Source organism: Myxocyprinus asiaticus, chromosome 41 (assembly GCF_019703515.2).
Source record: "Myxocyprinus asiaticus isolate MX2 ecotype Aquarium Trade chromosome 41, UBuf_Myxa_2, whole genome shotgun sequence".
NCBI lineage: Eukaryota > Metazoa > Chordata > Actinopteri > Cypriniformes > Catostomidae > Myxocyprinus > Myxocyprinus asiaticus.
This window is the reverse complement of record NC_059384.1, coordinates 32,442,416-32,461,410: the sequence shown is the minus strand read 5'-3', so window position 1 is coordinate 32,461,410 and position 18,995 is coordinate 32,442,416.

Genomic DNA, 18,995 nt, shown 5'->3' with positions numbered 1-18,995 from the left:
GATAGTTTTACACACGTTTATGAAATTGTCTCACTGAATTACAAATGTTACATTTATTTAGGATTAAATTTTAATGGCTCTTGCAATAGCAGAGATTGTTCCTGAAATTGATTTGGATAATTGTGTCCTCCAGCTACTGCATGGCGATGAAAGTGTGATTCTCCTCTAACTGTGCCGTAGACGCCACACACAAAGCAATTAACCTCTTCCTAAGAAACTCTAATAATGCGCTTATGCAGTCATTGTTTCTAACCTCACATTAGTGTTTATCCAAACCTATACAGAGAAAATCATGATGGTGAAATGGTGCTTGTTAGTGCTCAAGTACTAACAACGGGTAACTGGCAACTGGTGTGTCACAGGTCTGTTCTGATAGAGTCACGGACAGCAAAGAAAAACAATGCTAAATGCAATTTCAACTTATTACATAACCATACATATTTATGATAGCAATGTCAGTAGGTTTAAAAGGGAGACAAAGACAAGCTTTGTTTTTCAAACAAAGACAAGTTCTTCTGCTGAAATTGGTCTGTGCTTGCCAAAATTCGAAGCACTACCCCCATTGGCTGAAGCTGGAATTTGTTGCTGAACATATGGGCACATGTGAGCTCCAGTTTCGGGTGAAATGTCCACAGCGTGGCACCAAAAGCGAGTTGTAAAATGAGTTCTATTTTAAGTTTTGTATTAATTATGTTATACAATAAAAAAAAAAAATAAAAAAAATTATATATATAAACTTCTGAATTGCACTCATCATTAGCTGGATTTCAATTCATGTATTTATAAACAAATTTTGAGATACTGCATGAAAAATGCTGGTTGGAAACACAAAGATGTGAATAAAATCTCCAAAATTTGCAAAAAACAAAAAACTTATATGATCACTTAAGGTGGATACATTTTTATTTGATAAGAAGACATAAACTACACAATATATTCTTATAGAATTTATAAATTAATACAGATGTGCATCAAAAATATCATGTGGCTTTGCCTCAACAAGTCATGTGAATACACAATTCGCACAGAGAATATAATCAATATCATGGCATAGCATCTTAAATGCTTCTTTGGTTATTCTGAAATAATAAAGTCTGTTGACTGGCTACTATTACTTCCCAAAATTGTATATATAAGGTGTTGACTCAAGATGGCGCCGAGTATAGCTGCTGCGTTGTGAGCTCCGACCCAATGTTGAAGTTTTTTGTTTGTTTTGTCTACAATTCTTATGTTTTTTGTCTTGATGTTGTCTGCCTTATTGTCTATGATAGACAAACACTTTTGGACATTGGTTCTGCAATAGCACACCGAAAACCGGAGTTTAAATACCTCAATGCCGACCTGCTGTTTACAAACATAACAGTGGAGCCCTTTGTCTGTGCAGCCCAGCCACGGAAACACAGCTGGAAAAGGGGAAGGAGAGCCGGCGTTCTCATCAGACTAAAACATCGCGCAAATCGACCCCCTTTACCCAGTATTCTACTGGCAAATGTTCAGTCTCTGGATAACAAGCTCTGCAAGCTGAGAGTGTGGATCTCTTTCCAATGAGAGACGAGGGACTGCTGCATTATCTGCCTTACAGAAACTTGGATGTCTGCAGAGATTCCAGACTCAGCCATCGATGCCGTGGGGTTCTCCATGCACTGAGCAGACAGAGTGAAAGACCTCTCAGGTAAAAGCAGAGGTGGTGGTGTATGTTTTATGATCAACAAATCCTGGTGTGATCAGAGGAACGTACATTCTATCAAGTCTTTCTGCTCTCCTGATCTGGAATTTCTCATGCTTCCGTGTTGACCATTCTGGCTACCGAGGGAATTTGCAGCGGTCATCATCACAGCTGTGTACATCCCGCCACAAGCCAAAACAGACCGGGCACTCAAGGAACTGTATGGGAGTATAACAGAGCAGGAAACCGTGCACCCTGAGGCCACGTTCACTGTGACCGGGGACTTTAACAAAGCCAACTTCAAGTCAATAGCACCGAAATACTACCAACACATCAGTTTCAACACACGAGGGGACCAGGTTTTGGACCATTGCCACTCTCCCTTCCGGGATGGCTACAAATCCCTCTCCCGCCCACCATTTGGCAAATCGGACCACTCTTCCGTTCGGCTTCTGCCCGCTTACAGGCAGAAACTGAAACAGGAAGCACCCACCCTCAGAACGATCCAGTGCTCGTCAGACCAATCAGATTCTACGCTACAAGACTGTTTTGATTACGTGGATTGGGAGATGTTCTGGTCCGCCTCTGCTGACGACATCGAAGTCTACACTGATAGCATAACGTGTTTCATCAGGAAGTGCATAGATGACGTAGTGCCAACCAAAACTACACGAATCTACCCTAACCAGAAACCATGGATTAATAGCGATGTTTGTGCGGCACTTAATGCACAGACCTTCACTTTTAATTCCGGGAATGAGCATCATCAAGCCAGTTGTGCCCTCCGCAAAACTATCAGAGCAGCCAAACACCAGTACAGGGACAAGACTGAAGGACAGTTCAACACCACCGACTCTAGAAGCATGTGGCAGGGAATTAATATCATCACAGACTTCAAAGGGAATAAAAACTCAACCGTGAACACCACTGCCTCTCTCTAAATACATGAGCTAAATACATTTTATGCTCGTTTCAAGGGAAATAACACCGCCCTCGTGGAGAGAGCTCTCGCGGCCGAAGCTACAGAGGTTAGTTCACTCTCCGTCTCTGTAGCGGATGTAACCCAATCCTTCCGACAGGTGAATATCCATAAAGCCGCGGGTCCAGACGACATTCTGGGCCACATCAGCAGAGTGTGCGCGAACCAACTGGCTAGTGTTTTTACGGACATTTTCAACCTTTCCCTCTTCTTGTCTGCAGTTCCCACATGCTTTAAAATGTCCACCATTGTGCCTGTACCAAAGCAATCCAAAATCACTTGCTTAAATGACTTGCATCCTGTTGCTCTGACCCCCATCATCAGCAAATGCTTTGAGAGACTAATCAGAGATTACATCCGCTCTGTGCTGCCTGCCTCACTGGACTCTGCAGTTTGCGTACCACAACAATCGCTCCACTGATGATGCCATTGCATCTACACTACACACTGCTCTCTCCCACATGGAAAAAAGGAACACATATGTGAGAATGCTGTTTGTAGTCTACAGCTCATCATTCAACACCATAGTGACCTCCAAGCTTTATGAGAAACTCTATGCTCTGGGCTTAAACAGCTCGCTGTGCAGCTGGATCCTGAATTTCCTGTCAAGCAGACACCAGGTGGTTAGAATGGGCAGCAACATCTCCTCATCACTGACCCTCAACACTGGAGCCCCGCAGGGCTGTGTTCTCAGCCCACTCCTGTATTCCCTGTACACACATGACTGTGTGGCAACACAATGCTCCAATGCCATCATTAACAAAGGGCTAAGGTGGAGTCCAGGGCTCGGAGTGTCTAGGTGGAGTCAGAGGGTTTGAGGTTCCCCTTGACCATGGTTTCACAGGGAGCGAAGGTCTAGCCGGTGACTTGGGAGGAGCCGGCAGACCAGGAGGAGGAGGAGCAAATGTCTTGAGTGGAGCCAGCAGAGGAGGAAGGGACAGAGCACTAGACAGAACAAGGGTGTCCATTATGCTGGCTGGAACCAGCGGAGGTTGAATGGTAGTGAGAGTGGGAACCAGGGCAGGGAGCAAGTCCAGGTCAATTAACTTGGTGACAGCTGGCTCAGGGGCGGTCAAGGGATGGTCTACATTGGCACAGGGATGGTCGAGGCTATAGGCACTGGCTCTGGGATGGTTGAGGCTACAGGCACTGGCTCTGGGACAGTGACCGTGGCAGGCGTGGGCACTGGCTCGTTGACCGTGGCAGGCTTGGAAGGAGGAATCATGGAAGGCTTGGAAGGAGGATTCGTGGAAGGCTTGGAGGAGGAGCCGTGGAAGGCTTGGAAGGAGGAGCAGTGGAAGGCTTGGAAGGAGGAGCTGTAGAAGGCTTAGAGGGAGGGGCATTCACTGTGGAAGTGGTCTCCGAGACCACCGAAGCCGGGGTCAGTGTAGGGAGAGGAGGATCCTCTGATTCAAGAGTATTCCCTCCACGTGTAGTCTCCCATCCACCGGTAATATGTTAAACCTATGCGGTATATTGACTTGAGATGGGAGTCCTCAAAACCTGTGAGGCTGGCAATGGCGCTGAAGTAAAGGGAGTATTCCCTAATGGGTAAATCCACCCGGCTCAATAGAATGAACATAGATGATAGATCCATACTTGGTACTTGGAGAGGAAGAAAGGAGATGCAGGAGTAGATACTTTAAGTATTTTAATATTAATAGTTGGAGTAGAACAAACGCTGGAGTGGAAACAAACACTGGAGTGGAACAAACAATAAATCTTAACATCAAAACTTAACACAATGTAACACTTCAACAACACAACGTAACACTTCAAGGACTGACAAAGGAATGGGCAAAACTAGAGGATGTTTATACAAAAGGAGCTAAATGAGGGAATGGAAGACAGGTGAGGATAATAAGGAACAGATGGAAGTGATGAGGGCAGTGAAACATGGGAGATGTAGTCCAAAGGAAAACTTCAAAATAAGAGTCCTTGAAGAACATGAGGGAGACAGACTGTGACAGGAGGATCATCAGAGACTCCAGCCACCCGAGCCATAGGCTGCTCTCACTGCTACCATCAGGCAGGTGGTATCACAGCATCAGGTCCCACACCAGCCGACTTCATGACAGCTTCTTCCCCCAAGCAATCAGACTTTTGAACTCTTGATCGATCACGATACAAATATCAGCACCGCACTTTATTAGCCTCAGACTGGACTCACATTTTATACTTCTCTTAATAACACACTGGCAACTGACTATAAACTGACAGCTGAATGTCAACACAACACTTCATATCCTCAATGGGCTACAGGTCTTTTTCTGTTGTGGCACCTAAGACATGGAACTCAATTCCCCTGGCACTCTGAACTACTACCTCCATCACTGAATTCAAAACTAAGCTCAAAACCTATTTGTTCTCTCAGTATTATCAGTTATAATGTGTATATGCATAATGTACTGCTCATTGTATTTGAATGCTTACTTGTACTGGATTGAAGTGTCTTATTGTTTGTATGATCTGTTATCTGCTATGTGCAACTGCATTTGCTTTCTGTTCCGGAATGGGCAGCTGTCCACTGTCCATATGATTGTCTCTATGTTTGTTATGTTACTGTTCTTTATTGTGAAGTGTCCTTGAGCTCTGGAAAGGTGCTATATAAATTAAACGTATTATTATTATATGTATTTCCACTGATTACGGGGGGGAGTTTTCTGACTCTAAACACTAGCAAACATGAAGTTCATCAAAGCGTTTTGTCTGAGCACTCTAACCCCAAGTAGGGATTTATTACATTAATTGAAAGAGCCACAGTGGCTTCAACTTCCATTTTCATTTCTATTTTGTGGCAATCACCCCAGAAGTGATGGTTTTGTTCTCTTAAACACACGAGATTCACCATGACATTAGCCACGTAAGCTGGAATGGCGTTAACAAATGCTTTATTCCCAAATTGTTTTTGTGATATTCAGATTTTTCAAATAAATTACATTTGTAACTTGGATGGAAACATGACTACTAATTAGGTAAACACAGTTACTTGTTTCCATGGGACCAGAATCTGTTTCTCTGAGGCTACTTGTGCAACAAGCTATCAGTGGAGCTACAGGAAAATGTAAACACTAGGGATGTCATAAAATATCAATATATTGATTATTGATCTGCATGTTATTTTATCTTTATATTTTTGAGGCATCGATATATTAAAATTAACTGACATTTAAATTAGAAGCCTAATATGTGTGCTTTCCAACTCACTTCATTGGCCTTCTGTTTAATAATATGGCGAAATAGCGTTGGGAGACCACAAGAGGGTGATATAACATTTACTGAAGCTGGTAGCATGTAGGAAAAGCACCGGTATCACACACAGAGGACGAGCTGATGTGGCGCAGCAGAAGGCAGTCTAAAGTTACAAAGGTTTTTGTACTTCAAGAATGAAAAAATTGACATTTATGAGTTTGCAGATTAGTGTATGAAACTGGTGTAACTGCGCAAACTGAAGGATTAGAACTGGGACAATTATTATGCAATTTACTCTGTAAATTATTTCTTGAAATAGTTTTTCAGTTGCACTTTCAGTATACTTACAGTGTACTTACCCAAGAAAGTACTGAGTAATATTAGGCAACTACATGTACTTAATATGGGTTAAGGTTAGAGTTAGGTTTAGGGTTAGTACTATAGTAAATATTATAGTTGTTGTAATTATATAGTATGTAAATGTAGAACAGTACAGTAAAATAAAGTGCTACCGGTTTTTCATTCAAGTGGTTAAACCACAAAATGACATACATGTTACTGAAAATACATTGTGAAAGATACATACAAACAATATATCATCCAGTGACGGCTAGAGTAATTAATCTTTGTCCTTTGATAATGATTTGGGTTGAATTTAATGGAAAACGATGCAAGTTGTGCTCCGTGGCACTGTGGAATTTTGACGCAGAGCGTTGGTGGTGTGTGTGTACCATTGTAGAAAACAGTTAACAAATTTTACAAATAATAATCGAAATGACAAATTTTAGAACGTCATGTTGTCTGCCATACGTGTCCGGGGCGTGACCCCCTTTTATTTGCCCAGACTCTCACAATTTACCAAAGCAACAAGCAGCCCTACCGGTATTTATATCTGAAAAAATCCTGATATATATGGACATTCATCAGGAAAATCTTCCGATTATCGATGCGTGAAAAAGACATCGATCCCAAACCTAATAAATGCATTTGAATTGATTTATTGGCTGCCCAGAGCATGAAACAATTGATGCAAATTAGTTAGAGTTAGTGAACATTACACTTTTATCAGGAATAAACAGCTACATCTCATTGAACTGCTGGATTGGTTGCAATTCTAACATTTACTTAAGTAGATTATCGATTTTGAAGTAAAATATAGCATGAATTCTAAACTGTCATGTCACGGAAGATGGAAATATACAAGTTGGGGTGAAGGAAGGGGCAGAGCAGCTCTGCCCGCCTGCAGAGTTTGGCATGTACCCTGTGAGGACACCCCGTAGCTTGAGGGACAAAGTAAATAACTGGGGCTGGAGGTACAGCCCTCTCTCCCTACTCTCTCATGGGGCTCATTTCTATGCCCCGCCTCTTGCCTTGGCCATGCCCACTTACAGACAGACACTCTATCCAGCCAGTATTCCTCTTTCAAGACCTCAAAAATGCCTTTGTAAGCAGGTATTGGTCATGGCTGGGGTCCATACAAAGTCTCACATCAACCAACTTCATATGATACACAGATCTAAGTCAATGTGATTTGAAAAGTAAGAGACATCCCATTAAAAAAAATCCCCAAATGGAAGCGATGATGGACAAAGTAGTTATACTTTCCACACATATGTGAGAGGGTGGCGAAAATTTTTACGGACTATACAAAAACAAAAGGCAACAACTGGTCCTCGCTGAGCAGAGCCAAAGAGGAACACATGATTTGCAATGGCAAAGTCAAGCAACTTAATAATTTCAAAGTGGGCACATACATTTACTCATAAAACATGTGTAAATCTTTTCCATTGTGTATCTATAATTGTTACAAAAGCTATTATAAAGATGACAACTAGTATTATTTTCTTTTCTAAAAATAAATGTTTGAAAAATAACTAAAACTGAAAAAAAAAAAAACTGAATATATATATATATATATATATATATATATATATATATATATATATATATATATATATATATATATGATATTGACATTGTATTTCAATGTGCAACAAAGAATACAATAGAATTACAATAATAAATGTTAAAAAAATTAAATAAAAAAACCATGATAATACCATGGTACTTTGAGATATATATATATATATATATATATATATATATATATATATATATATATATATATATATATATATATATATGCACACAAATTTTCACTGTTTGAAAACAAACAAAAAAAATATTTCCTAATGTCATTGTTTCCCAAAATATGCAGTAATAGAGAGCATTTTCTAAACGCTCCATTTTTGGTGGAGAAAAACGGCATCCTAGTCTGGATGAGATGTGTAAGTGTGGAAAAATTAATGCATTTTCAAACAAAAATGTAGGGTGGATGTGGCCTAAAATATTTGTGAATAAAATGGCAGAAGTTTTGTATTTTTATTTAACGTAGAATTGTATACTTTAATTAATCTCCCAACAAAACTGCATGAAGGCAGACATTTTTATGGCATGCATGTATAACAACAAACCACAGTTCACTTATTATATTGTCTAATTGTATGATAAAGTGTTGTGTCTTGCAGCAAGCAATTTCTCTGTTCTCACTGAAAACAAAACTGTTGCGCGAAGTAACACAATAACAGTCAATGAAAAGATTAAATATTTAACAGACAGTTACTAGGTCCAATTAGATTTTTCAGTGGACAAAGCTTCCCAATACAACGCTGCAGAAATGAAAAAAAAAAAAAAAAAAGATCGGCAAAATATATTTTTGCTTGCTGCAGTCGTGACTGGTAAAGACAAAACAATACTTATACTTAGCACTCACTATTTTGGATAATGTTAATTTCTACATATACTGATACATATTTTACATCAAAAATTGTATTAGTTACCATTAGTAAATTCATTATGTACTAACATAAATAAACAATGAACAACTGTCATTAACCAACATTAACCAAGAATAATAAATGCTGTAAATTATTACTGTTAATTGTTATTTGATGATACTTAAAGCATACATTAATGTTAACAAATAGAACTGTATTGTAAAGTGTTACCAAAAAAAAAATAATAATAATACACATGGAATTGAAACATTTTCCAAAGATACAAGTGAAATAAAAACAATAAACAATGAAAAAAAATAAATAATAATAATAATAACAATAATAATAATAATAATAATAATAATAATAATAATGAAAATAAAAATAAATACAAATTCAAAAACAAAATATACATTTTGTGAACTAAATATATATACGTATACGTATAAATACACCGATCAGCCACAACATTAAAACCACCTGCCTAATATTGTGTAGGTCCCCCTCACGCCACCAAAACAGCACCAACCCTTTCTCACCACAATTGTACAGAGCGATTATTTGAGTTATCGTAGACTTTGTCAGTTTGAACCAGTCTGGCCATTTTCTGTTGACCTCTCTCATCAACAAGGCATTTCTGTCTACAGAACTGCCGCTCACTGGATGTTTTTATTTTTTGGCACCATTCTGACTAAATTCTAGAGACTGTTGTGTGTGAAAATATCTGCAGATGCCAAGATTTAATGAGACTGTTCATATTTCCTAAAATTATGTGCAGTGTGGAAGACAACCCCACATGTCCAACCCTCTCCCTCACTGCACTCCTGTTTCCATTTAGTTCATACAGCAAATATCAATTAAAGCCCAGTGATGGGTTGGGCGCAGGGTGAAAAGCTGTTGTATAAATGTGCCTCTGTGTATTTCTTCTCTCTGTAGACACACAAACACACTAATGGTTACCCAGCGAGCGGTATGGGTAGCGTTCTTCTTCCTTTGCAACCCCTCGCCTCCCACTTGAGGAATTCCCAGCCTTCTCTGCAGGTAGCCAGCCACAACCGAGCCGGAGAACATGTGTTTTCCTCTGCTGGTTGGGTCATCGTGGGGTTGTTCATTCAGTGTCGGTGATATAGTGGCCGAGACCCGCCGCTGATCTCTTATCTGAAGTCTGGCCCGGGCTGAGTCGGGTTTGCTCCAACTAGGCCTCTCCACACATGATGGATTCCATTCACGTTTGAGAGCAGATCCAGCCAACAGACTTCTGACAACGAGCCAGACACCTCCTGCCTTCAAATGTGCAACTCAATCAGTGACACATGCCAACTCCAGCTTCTGAACTCCAATACAATGTTGTTCCACTTTTTTTCTTCATCATCTTCTTTTTCCAAAGGGTTTGAACTTTAACCACAAAGTTATGAATTTTGGCTTTGAAGCAATAGGAGAATTTTGAGAACTTCTGAAAAGGACTGACAGACACATGAGATTCCCGTTTCATAGTCTGTTTATGTTTTCACCCAGAACAAGGGAAATTGGCTCTTTCCATTCTGTATTTTGAGTTTGTTTTAGAAGAAAAGCATTTTCACTGTGCAATGTAAAGACTGACACGACTGCAACAACACTTGAAATTATTTCTCTCATGCTAGCCGCTATGGCTTCTGCGGTTTTTGACCAAAATTGATTTGATTCCAAATATTTATTCAGTATTCTTTCAGCAAAGTAATAACATCTCTACAGGATCACTGGAAACTGGATAACTGTATTGTGTATGCAGAAGTGTAGTGAAATAGAATCAGATTTCCTGCAAGTATGTTACCCATAATATTACATTGTTCTACACTTACGGTCACTGATTGGAAACAATAATATTATTCACAAATAAAAATGACTGTGGTGCTTTTACAATTCATAAGCTGTCAACTTTGGGGGGACCAAAATTATGTTTTTTGAGTCTCTCGTCCAATCAACATAAATATTTACTCACCAGAAATCTTATGGTACAGGTATCTTCCATAGACTGTCAATAAAGCATGGCTTCATTGGGGCTGAATGGGCTGTGCATCCATTGTTTTCTATGAACATTTTCACAGGGATTTGAAATGGTTCAAGGAACAAAAATGAAAACGAACAACATATTTTGTGGAACTTGACTGTGAAGCAGAACTTTAATTACAATTAAATTATCCATACAGTTTATTGTTTTATTTTGACCATAATTTCTGATAATGTTAAGTTTCATGAGGCTTTTCTACAGCCAAAGAGCCAAGAGCAATGAACGTGTGCTCCCATCTGTTTTACACCAATGTTGGTTATTAAAGCAGTATAAAGTTGACTCAGGACTTTTTGAGCTGCAGAAGAACATGTGATCTCTGTGGGTTCACCAAGGTTTTTTGTTTTTCTCCCCTTTTTCCCCAATTTGGAATGCCCAATTCCCAATGTGCTCTAAGTCCTCGTGGTGGCGTAGTGACTCGCCTCAATCCAGGTGGCGGAGGATGAATCTCAGTTGCCTCCGCATCTGAGACCGGCAATCCGCGCATCTTATCACGTGGCTTGTTGAGCGCGTTACTGCGGAGACGTAGTGTGTGTGGAGACCCACGCTATTCTCCACGGCATCCATACACAACTCACCACGCGCCCCACCGTGAGTGAGAACCACATTATAGCAACCACAAGGAGGTTACCTCATGTGATGCTACCCTCCCTAGCAACCGGTCCAATTTGGTTGCTTAGGAGACCTGGCTGGAGTCACTCAGCATGCCCTGGATTCAAACTCATGTCTCCAGGGGTGGCAGTCAGTGTCAATACTTGCTGAGATACCCAGCCCCAATGTAAAATGTAAATGTAAAATTTACTTTTGAAATGTATTCCACTACAGATTACAGAATACATGCTGTAAAATGTAATTTGTAACATATTCCATTATATTACTCAAGGTCAGTAACGTATTCTAAATACTTTGGATTACTTCTTCAGCACTGGTAGATATTTTCACTTGTTTTGACTATAAAAACTCTGCAAGTACAGTAAGACAAAATACACATGTTAAAAATACATTCTCTGAAAAACCTGAATATCATATGCAGTGTTGTTTCTAAAACAAGATAAAATTGATCTTGTTTTAAAGATTTTTAGATATTTTTACAGGAAAACAAAAAAAAAAAAAATTATAAAGAATACGATTTTTGCCCTAATATCAAAGGTCTTGCTAGAAAAAAAGAAATTATGATCCAATGTGAATTTTCTTGATAAAAAATATGATCGTGCCTGGTAACATGTGCATGTAAAATGGCTAGAAATAGCATTTTAGCTTAGCATAAAGCTGACAATTTACACAAGGTTTATTTCTATTTCTTCTGCTCCAAACTAACTTCAAACTTACTTCTCTGTCTGCTCGTATGAATGTAACACATCATAAGAAAGTGTTTCACCGCTGTTCAAATGCACTTTGGATCGCATCATTTATATGTATAAATGTTTTCCATCTGAAAGGACTAAATATTAAATGAAACAAATGACAATAAAATGCAAAGTAATCTCTTCAGTAATCAAAATACTTTTTGAATGTAAATGTATTCTAATTACCAATGATTTAAATTGTAACTGTAGTGGAATACAGTTACTTACATTTTGTATTTTAAATATGTAATCCCGTTACATGTATTCCAATACTCCCCAACCCTGTGTGTGTGTGTGTGTGTGTGTGTGTGTATGTATATATATATATATATATATATATATATATATATATATATATATATATATATATATATATATATATTATTTGTATTTATTTATTTAATCAAATTGTTTATTATGTTTCCAAGAGTGTTGGTTATTCATGTTGAGACATTACAGACATTACATTAGAAATTAGCATAATTAATTCTGATTCAAAGTAATGGCCAGCATCATCCAATCACTGCTAACCATGTTAAAATAAAATTTTACATTATAAATTCTGAATCTAAGTACTAATTACCATTGTCCCATGTCTGCCAAACATTTTAAGTGGTCTAAACATCATCTGCAGCCTGAAACTGAACTTTTGGTCAGATTTTAGAAGTGAATGCACTTAGCTGCTTCGAGAGCTATTGGATGCTCTCTTGCTCCCTTTTTAGTGAATGCCTTAACCTCCAGTGTGCTGTCTGTCTGCACTGGTCTCAGAACAGTTTGAAAAGCACCTTGTTGTCATCCTAACTCCAAATAAAGCCTCTGAAAGCAACATGTTTCAGCTTTTGGATGAACCCATAGATTCTCAAAGTAATAATGCACAGTAAATTTTGGATTTCTAATGAAAAAATCTGCTAAAGTACACATTAGTGTACATTGTGTTTAGCAGTGTGGTGTTTTGCAATAAATCGCTCCAATTAAAAAAGAAATGGCATATTGGATGAAACTATTGACTCTAATCTTTTGATTCAAACAGGTTTCAATGTAAAAATGTAATTAGGTTTCTTACCACATGCAGTTTTGTTAGTGACAAACTCAGCTGTGATCAGCGGCATGTTTTTTGGTCACATGATCAAGTGTGTGGAAAGTTTAACCCTTTACTGACAGCACAAAGTCTCCTGAACTGAGATCAGTCAGTTTAAATGAATTTAAATTACGTGTTGTGTATAGAAAAGCCAAAATGCAATGTCCACGCATGTGTTCGCGTGTGTACGCAATCAGTTAGTTCCAGTTAGCTTTTGATTGGACAAGCAATGTTCCAACGGTGCTGATATTCAGTATAACAGCACTGAAACTGTGTTTGTGGCATTCCAGTCAGGATCTCAGTTTCTACGTTGCTCGACAACACACAATGCTGTATCCTGATTTGGCTTTTTTTTTTTTTTTTTTTTTTACTATTTTTGTTAGCAGGGCAAAAATAGACAAAATAACTGACTACATTGTGTTTAAAATGTAAATTATTCAAACTTCTTGTTCATAGAACTGTCGTTAAAAATAAATATCACACTAACAATTGTGCTGTTGTACTAAATATGTAGTAACGGCTGTTGTGATATTACCTGCAGCTAAATCACAGCCGTGCAAATATGAGTACAATAGCACAATAGAGCACAGCAGTCAGGTTCCAGAAGTAAAACAATGCCATTCATTTTTTTCCATCTAGGCGAATGTATATTTGCAATACAATTAAAATATATTGTTTCTATACTTATAAGCAACAACTTTAAATCAATAGTTTTATATTTTTCCATAATTTTTATTTTGATTATGCAATACTTCATTAGCAATACTTCATTTGATATTTTATGCCTTCATTAAAGAAGGTAAGTGCGAAGTCACGTGACGCCATGCGAGGTTCGGACGTGTGAACGGCGAGCTCTGCGCACTTTGCTAGTTTTGATACTTTTTGTGTCATAAACTGGTGAGATTCGATACACCCTGATCCATAACTGTTCTAGGAAGACAATATGTCAAAGAATTTAAAATCTAGTGGCTGGAGTTTGTTTTGTGTAGCAGCACTCCTTCGGGACAGTGTTGTGGATGAATCTGCACTTTCTTTGTGCTTACACCTCCTATTGGTTGGAGTTTGTTTTTTGGTGTATTTCTTGCAGGACATTGGAGTGACTGGGTCATTTGTTGCACTCATGTAGCAGTTGAATGGGCCGGCTCACTGAACTTTCGTTTGACTGTCCGAGGAAACTGAATGGCCTTTTTTTAGTTTTTATATATATATATATATATATATATATATATATATATATATATATATATATATATATATATAAATATATATATTATTGTTATTATTATTATTAATCATTTTTTTTTCTTTTTTTTTTTTCTGTGTGTGTTTGCTGGTTCCGCTAGAGGCTGGAGTTTGTTTTGTGGAGGAACACACCTTCGGGACAGTTATGTGGATGAATCTACGCGTTCTTTCTGTTTATCCCGCCTATTGGCTGGAGTTTGTTTTATAGATTATCTTCTGTTGTGTAATTCTGTTTTACAAATTTTTTATAGAAACAGACTTGAGCAATCCGACGGCAAAGTTGTCGTGGGGGCTCTCGTAGGCATACATGGACTGTTTGAGTTTAGATGGATGGATGCCGGTTGGCGCTGTCGTGCGCAGGGTTTGTCACGCCCTCGTCAGCCTCTGCTCCTCCAAACCCCTCGTACTCTCCTGATTATTAATTATTTTCACCTGCTCCCCATCAAACCATCAATCAGAACACTATAAAGTCTCACCACTCTCTCTCAGTCTTTGTCTAGTCTTTTTTTGGACCTGCTTCTAGTGTGTTCACCTCTTCTTTGTATCCTAGATTCGTGAGTTATTTACCTGTTGGTCTTTGGTTATCTTTGTTACCTCATATCCTGATTTAACCTGTGGTTTTTCCTTGTGTTTCTCTGTTTACCCCTGAGTTGTGCAATAAACTGCATCTGGGTTCAACTCCTTGTCTCGGCTTAAAAACAGAAGACTAGACCGCTAAACACGAACCCAGCAGGAACGGCATCATCCATGGAGTGTTTTCTTGAACATGAACAACAACTATTACAACACGAAGAGGCACTCCATGACATTCAACATTGTCTGGAGAAACTATCACTTACCCTGACTGCTGCAGCTTGTCCTCCTGCTCCAGACATCACTGCAGCACTGTTGATGCCAGTCTCTGACTCTCCTCCTCCGTTCATTCTGTTTCCTGGTAACTTCTGCCCTCTGGCCCCACCAAAGTGTTTCTCTGGTGATGCGGAGACGTGCAGCGGCTTCCTCCAATGTTCGCTGGCTTTTGAATTACAACCCCAACACTTCTGCACGGATCACTCCAAGATAGCATACATTATTTCTCTCCTCTCCAGGAAGGCTCTACAATGGGGACATGCCATCTGGAATTAGGGAGGTCCTGTGACACAGTCCATCGACGCCTTCACAACCCATTTCCATGAAGTTTGAGTCTGCTGCTGGAGCCTCCTTTGCCAGTGAACAACTAAGCCGTTTCCATCAAGGCAAGCTATCTGTTGCTGACTACGCCCTGTGCTTCCACATGCTCACCTCCGCCAGTCATTGGAATGAGCCAGTGCTGATTACATGTTACCGCCAGGGTTTAAACAAGTCTCTTCAAATGCACCTAGCTGGTGTAGATGACTCTCGTGGATTGGAATCCCTCATTCAATTCTCTCTTCGTGTTGATCGCCACCTTAAACAGTGTTCGACAGACCGCGACTATTCAGCCCTGCCACTTCCCATAACAAGGACTGAGGAGGAGGAGCCAATGCAACTAGGCACAACCCACCTAACACTGACTGAACGAAGGAGGCGGTTTATCAACAACCTCTGCCTCTATTGTGGAGCGGCCGATCACCACATATACACCTGTCCTATTCGTCCTCCCAGGCTGCTGGTAAGCTCTTTCTTGTGAACCTGTATGTGGGAAACCCATTTGTATAGACATCACTGTTTCGACTCCCAAATCCTCAATCCTTGTACATGCCCTTCTAGACTCCGGTTCGGCTGGCAACTTCATTGCTCCCTCACTCGTCAAACAGCTCCACCTCCGGACAGAACCTGTAACTAAGCCCTTATCCATTCTCTCAGTCATTGGCAAACCTATCGGTTCAGGCTTTATCACACACCAGACTGCACCGCTCATCATCCAAGTAGGAGTCCTTCATAATGAGTCATTGCCATTACTCATTCTCCCCGCTTCCACAACAGACCTCATACTCGGTCTACCATGGCTTCTTCATCACAATATAGTCATTTCCTGGTCCACCAAAGAGGTAGATGCCTGGGGAGAACGCTGATTTACCCAATGCCTTACATTTCCCACTCGCCCTTCATTCTCTGGACCCATCCATTGCTTGGCCACTTCTGTAGAGAGCCCTCACATCTCGCCAAACACCTCCATCCCATCGGCTTACCAAGATTTTCTACAAGTGTTCAGCGCTCAAAAGGCCTCCCAACTTCCTCCACACTGTCCCTGGGATTGTGCCATAGATCTACTCCTGGGCTCATCTCTCCCTAGAGGCAAGATATTTCCCCTGTCGGTACCCAAGCAGAGAGCTATGGAGGAATATGTGGAAGGAGCCCTGAAACGGGACCATATTCGCCCATCGACTTCTCCAGCCGCCTCAGGTTTCTTTGTGGCCAAAAATGGAGGCCCATAACGGTATCACCATGAAGTTCTCTTATCCATTGCCTTTGGTGCCAGCTGCTTTGGAACTTCTTTGAGGGGCCAACATTTTCACTAAACTCGACCTCCGCAGTGCTTATAACCTTATCCGTATCTGTAAGGGGGACGAGTAGAAGACCGCTTTTGTCACCTCTAGCAGCCACTTTGAATATCGGGTGATGCCGTATGGCTTGGTCAATGCCCCATCAGTTTTCCAATCCTACATGAATGAGATCTTCCGTGATGTACTCCATCGTTTTGTCTTAGTTTACATTGACAGTATACTCATCTACTCGATATCCTTAAAGGAACACATTCACCATGTAAGACTTGTGCTAAAACATCTACAGGAACACAGTCTGTACCTGAAGGCCGAAAAATGCCTCTTCCACCAGTCCTCCATTCAATTTCTGGGTTATATCATCAGTTCAGATGGACACTTACAAAGTACAAGCCGTAACTACCTGGCCCCAACCTACCACCATTAAGGAGTTACAGAGGTTCCTTGGTTTTGCCAACTTTTATCGGAGATTTATCCGGAACTTCAGCACTGTGGTTGCCCATCTCACCAGCCTTTTAAGAGGTAAACCCAAGACCCTCTCCTGGTCTTCACAAGCCTCTAAAACCTTCCAGCTTTTAAAGACTTCCTTTACTTCAGCACCCATCCTCAAACACCCCAACCCAGACTTTCCTTTCATTGTTGAGGTAGACGCTTCAACCTCAGGTGTAGGGGCCATACTCTCCCAGCGTCAAGGTAATCCTCCCAAACTGTTCCCTTGCGCTTTCAATTCAAAGAAACTTTCTCCTGCCGAGACAAACTATGATGTTGGGAACAGAGAACTACTGGCCATCAAGCTGGCACTCAAAGAGTGGCACCACTGGCTGGAGGGTGCTCCTCATCCCTTTACTGTAATCACCAACCATAACAATCTTGAATATCTGCAATCCGCTAAATGCCTAAACCCATGTCAAGCAAGATGGGCACTGTTCTTCACCCGTTTCCATTTTACTGTCACCTGTTGCCCGGGATCCAAAAATACTAAAGCTGATGCACTCCTCTGACCAGTCCACATAATCACCAGAACCCATCCTTCCTCCTCCACTCTTTGTCAACCCCCTGCAGTGGGACATTGACCAACAGATTACCCAGGCAGCTGCACCAGCAGCCTGTCCACCCAACTTAACCTACATCCCATCTGCACTTCACACAGCACTCCTCAAGTGGCTCACTCTTCCCCTGGATCTGGACACCCTGGAATCTCCCATACCATTGACCTATTCAAAAACAAGTACTGGTGGCTTCATCAAGTCCGGGACATTACCAGTTTCATCCGCTCTTGCTCTGACTTTGCCATGTTAAAAGCACCTCAACATCTCCCGGCAGGTAAGCTTTTGCCTCTTCCCATTCCACGCCGTCCTTGGTCCCACATTGGTGTAAACTTTGTTACTGACCTTCCTCCTTCCCAAGGGTTTACTTGTGTCCTAGTAGCAGTAGACCGGTTCCCCTCAAGGGTCTCCCCATGGCCATGGAGACCATAGAGGTACTTTTCCAACATGTCTTCCGGAACTTTGGACTGCCCGAGGATATAGTATTGGACAAGGGACCTCAATTCATCTCAAGGGTATGGAAGGCCTTCTTTAACCATCTGGGTGTCTCAATTAGTCTCTCCTCAGGTTACCATCCTCAGTCCAACGATCAGACAGAGAGAAAGATCCAGGAAATAGGATGGTTCCTTCGTACCTTCTGCCATATTAACCAGCAGGAGTGGAGCGCTACCTACCCTGGGCAGCATATGCACAGAACTCTCTCCGCCACCCATCCACTGGTCTTACCTCTGTCCTTGGCTACCAACCACCTCTGTTTCCCTGGTCTGGAGAACCTTCTAAAGTGCCAGCTGTGGATCACTGCTTCCGTAACAGCAAACGGATCTGGAACGTCACTCATGTACACCTTCAGAGTGCTGTTCGACACCAGAAGACCCAAGCTGACACCAGACACTCTACCACTCCCAAGTACCATCCAGGGCAGAAGGTTTGGCTCTCCACCAGGCACATTCATCTCAAGCTCCCCTGTCAAAAGCTAGGTCCTCATTACATTGGTCCATTCACCATCACAAAACAAATTAACCCTGTCACATACTGTCTAGCACTGCCTTCACAATATCATATCTCTCCTTCATTCCATGTATCCCTTCTGAAACCTCATATGTTCTCCCTGTTCTCCCTCCACAGAGTCTGATGAGGGTGACCTACCTCCACTGCTGCTCCTG